Here is a 5163-nt window from a genome sequence, read left to right as displayed (position 1 = left end):
TGTTACAAACCGAATGACAAAGTTAATATACCCCAATCCTATGGTGGAGGGTATAAAAACTTCCTCAATGAAATTTATTGATTGCGAGGCATAGATGCTGCTTCTATGAAATAAAGACATTTTTGAAGAGATAGTTGGTTTTAAACCTAGGCTCTATAAATTTAAAATTAGTATAAAGATCTCATTTATTGAGAGAGAACCAATATCTCAGTTAATTTAAAAATGATTTTTTGATTTTTTGGGGGAACAGTGGAATGGAACTGTGTTACTGGACAGCTTGCTGGTTGATCCGGGGTTGGAGAATGTGTCGGCTGGAGGTCCGATGGCGTTGGAAGACTAGGGAGGAAGAGCCTGGCACAGAGGGGTGCGAAGACGACGGATAGAAACTAAGGCCTTGATCAAAACACCACGCAATCTATAGCACGGTAGGGAGCCACCGTGGTGCAATGGTTAGCATGCCCGCCTTGCATACACAAGGTCGTGGGTTCGATTCCTGCTTCGACCGAACACCAACAAGTTTTTCAGCGGTGGATTATCCCACCTCAGTAATGCTGGTGACATTTCTGAGGGTTTCAAAGCTTCTCTAAGTGGTTTCACTGTAATGTGAAACGCCATTTGGACTCGGCTATAAACAGGAGGTCCCTTGTCATTGAGCTTAACATGGAATCGGGCAGCACTCAGTGATAAGAGAGAAGTTCACCAATGTGGCATCACAATGGACTGAATAGTCTAAGTGAGTTTGATACATCGGGCTGCCACCTAACCTAACCTAACCTATAGCACGGTAGCAAGAAAAGATAGGCAGTGGCCGTTACAGCGTTACGACGATGGCGTTGGTATCCTACTCGTGACCGGGGTCGGAACACAAGGTTGTGAGGACGTTGATGTGAGGGTTGAAGACCCGCGGATGTGACCGTGTTCGGATAGTGCCCGGCTAGAGAACGTTGAAGGGAAAGGAGTAATCGTGTCGGGCTGTAACGGTGGACAAGACACGCAGTGTTGGCCAATGCTCTTAGTGGTGACCTTGACCTGCAACGCTTCGAGTACTCAGAAATGGAACTGTGGCCGAGTTCGGAACACGAAGCACGAGAGAGTAGTTGGCGTACGAGGTTAATGTCGTGGGAAACAAAGATGAGAACACGAGTTAATCACGGCTGACCCTGACCGTGTCCTTGAACGGTGACTATTTGATTGACGAGGAGATTTGGCTGAGACCGCGATCGGAACACTAGCCAACTCAAAGAAGAAAAACGGAAAACGTGACTGTGACCGCGTTCGGAACACAAGGCGTGATAACGAGAGTGGAACACGGGAAGTGACGTGACTGTGACCGCGTTCGGAAAACAGAGCACGAGCAGACGGGACAGGAACACGTGGTATTCGCGAATGACCTTTACCGTGACCTTCAGCTATGTCGGCGTGTCTGACGATGAAATATAGCTGTATCCGCGATCGGAACACTACTTAAAGTAAGGATAACATGGACAAACCGCTAAACGTATCTGTGACCGCGTTCGGAACACAAGGCGTGATAACGAGAGTGGAACACGGGAAGTGACGTGACTGTGACCGCGTTCGGAAAACAGAGCACGAGCAGACGGGTGTAGTTGATGGGTGACGAGAATGTTGATTGAAACAGAGACAGGGACATGTGGTATTCGCGAATGACCTTTACCGTGACCTTGAGCTATATCGGCGTGTCCGACGATGAAATATAGCTGTATCCGCGATCGGAACACTAGTTAAAGTAAGGATAACATGGACAAACCGCTAAACGTGACTGTGACCGCGTTCGGAACACAAGTCAGATAACGTGATTGAAATACGGGAAGTGACGTGACTGTGACCGCGTTCGGAACACAGAGCACGAGCAGAGGGAGTAGTTGACGGATGATGAGAACGTCGATGGAAACAGAGACAGGAACCGTGTTATTCGCGAATTACCTTGACCGTGACCTTGAACCGTGATGACATGACTGACAATGAAATATGACTGTGACCGCATTCGGAACACTAGCCAAAGCAAAGATAATTTTGGGAAACCGGGAAACGTGACTGCGACCGCGTTCGGAACACAAGTCGTGATTGAGGTTACTGATGCCCTTGAAAGGTCATGCGTATTTGTGGTAAGGGAAAGTAAACGGCGTGGGGATTTATCTGTTCGGTTATCTCGTGGAGTAGAAACACCAATACCCGGTCACTTCGAGAAATTATCATTCACCTGTCCACTTAATTTTTATACCCTCAACCATAGGATGGGGGTATATTAACTTTGTCATTCCGTTTGTAACACATCGAAATATTGCTCTAAGACCCCATAAAGTATATATATTCTTGGTCGTGGTGAAATTCTGAGTCGATCTGAGCTTGTCCGTCCATCCGTCTGTTGAAATCACGCTAACCTCCGAACGAAACAAGCTATCGACTTAAAACTTGGCACAAGTAGTTGTTATCGATGTAGGTCGGACGGTATTGCAAATGGGCCATATCGGTCCACTTTTACGTATAGCCCCCATATAAACGGACCGCCAAATTTGGCTTGCGATTGCTCTAAGAGAAGCAAATTTCATCCGATCCGTCTGAAATTTGGTGCACGGTGTTAGTATATGGAAAAAATATGCAAAAATTGGTCCACATCGGTCCATAATTACATATAGCCCCCATATAAAACGATCCCCAGATTTGGCTTTCGGAGCCTCTAAGAGAAGCAAATTTCATCCAATTCGGCTGAAATTTGGTACATTGTGTTAGTATAGGGTCTTTAACAACAATGCAAAAATTGGTTCACATCGGTCCATAATTATATATAGCCCCCATATAAACCGATCCCCAGATTTGGATTGCGGAGCCTCTAAGAGAAGAAAATTTCATCCGATCCGGCTGAAATTTGGTACGTAGTGTTAGTATATGATATCTAACAACTATGCAAAAATTGGTCCACATCGGTCAATAATTATATATAGCCCCCATATAAACCGATTCCCCGATTTGGCTTGCTGAGCCTCTAAGAGAAGCAAATTTTATCCTATCCGGCTAAAATTTGGAACATGGTGTTAGTATATGGTCTCTAATGACCATGCAAACATTGGTCCACATCGGTGCATAATTATATATAGCCCCCATATAAACCGATCACCAGATTGGACCTCCGTTGCCTCTTGGAAGACCAAAATTCATCTGATTCGGTTGATATTGGTACGTGGTGTTAATATATGGAGGCCCAATCTGGGGATCGGTTTATATGGCGGCTATATATAATTATGGATCTTTGTAGTCAAGATACGAAAAATCAACAAATTTCAGAATTTTTAAAGTCAAGTTGACCTTCATCAATCAAAATCTTCGTTCACCCATTTTTAAGGCGAATCATTTCATTTCATTTCATTTCATTTCATTTCATTTATTTATTTACTTTCATAATCCAGAAGCCTCATTCGGCCAAATTGATTACATAGCATACAAAACATGAGACTTACAAATATCCTAATTTCTATTAAAATATAATTCAAATTCTATTTAATTACATTTTATGTCTTAAATATATATACATATATTTTTAAATAAACTTAAATATGAACACGAACATGATATTAAAGTATTATTAAATAATGATTAGCACGCGAGATTCAGAAATAGGGCTAGAGATAAGAGTTTATAAGTTCTTTGAATTTACTACATGACCACGAAAACTCTCTGTGTTCATAATTTATACGGCTGTTCCAGATTCGTATAGCTCGAATTTGGAACGAACGTTGCATAGCTAGAGTGCGAAATGATGGAACAATCAAAGAGCGTGTCCTCTGTGAGCTGCCGAATTCAAAATAGGACACTAAGTACTGAGGTCTTCTAAACTTCATTATTCTATAAAAAAGCAGTATTGTCCTAAGATCAATGAAATTCTCAAATGTATTACCCAAAAACTCAATTAAAAATGGCGAAATATGTGTAAAAATCCCTAGATTATAGACATATCTAACGATGCGATTCATACAAGTTCTTAGTCGAGTAAGATTAGTCAAATTCGTACCCGAGTATACTTCAATGCCATATGTTATATGCGACAACAAGAGTGACTTAGCAATATGTTTCCTTACGCTCAAAGGAAGAAAAGCACCTGTATTATATACCTTACGCAGTAGAAACGTGACTTTTGCCGTAACCATGCCAATATGTTGGTCAAAGTTAAGTTTCTCGTCAATTACAAATCCCAAGACCTTAATAGAGGTAACATTCTGGATGGCAATGCTGTTGACAGTGAAATTTATTTGCCTATCCTGGCCGGTGTTAAATGTTATACATTTCGACTTCGCAGAGTTCAACGTTATAAAATTTCGGTTGCACCATCCTCCTATTATATCCAATTCGATATTAACGTTACCATTGAAATTAAACCCTGGAGCTGTTCTATCATTTGCAATCAACTGCAGATCGTCTGCATACAGGTGAGGTTCCATAAAGTGAATATTTTCAAAAATATCATTCATGTATATAGAAAATAGCAGAGGTCCAAGAATGGAACCCTGCGGAACTCCTCTATGTACTCTTCGTGTAGAAGAAGAACTATTATTGTTCCAAATATATTGGGTTCTCCCAGTAAGAAAGGATTCAATCAGCCGACATGCTCCGTAAGAAAACTTGTACCTCGAAAACAACTTGTTCAGTAGCACCTCATGACTAATTGAGTCGAAAGCTCTACTAAAATCTAAGCTAATCAATGCAACACGTCTCCCTTCATCCATATTCTTCCTTATACTATCAACGGTATTCACCATCATCGTGGTCGTACTGTGGCCCTTCCTGAACCCAGATTGGTTGCCGTTCAGAAAAGCCTTTTGTGCGAAGTAGTCTGAGATTTGTTCATTTACCAAGATCTCAAGAACTTTAGACAAGGCTGGTAGTATACTTATTGGTCGGTAATCTGAATTATCCTTCGGGCATTTAACTTTAGGAATAGGAATAACTCTGGCGATAGACCATCCTCTAGGAAAGGTTGAAGTCATAAGAATTGTATTAAAGATATGCGTCAAATGCGAGGAAATCGCAGGAAAAACAACCTTAGCGAACTTCAGTGGGATACCATCATCTCCTACGGCGTTAGATTTGATCCGATAAAAAGCTGACCATACGTCCATCTCACTAACACAACTAAAAGAGAACCCCTCA

Source organism: Haematobia irritans, chromosome 1 (assembly GCF_050003625.1).
Source record: "Haematobia irritans isolate KBUSLIRL chromosome 1, ASM5000362v1, whole genome shotgun sequence".
NCBI classification, from domain to species: Eukaryota; Metazoa; Arthropoda; class Insecta; order Diptera; family Muscidae; genus Haematobia; species Haematobia irritans.
This window is presented reverse-complemented; position numbering follows the sequence as displayed.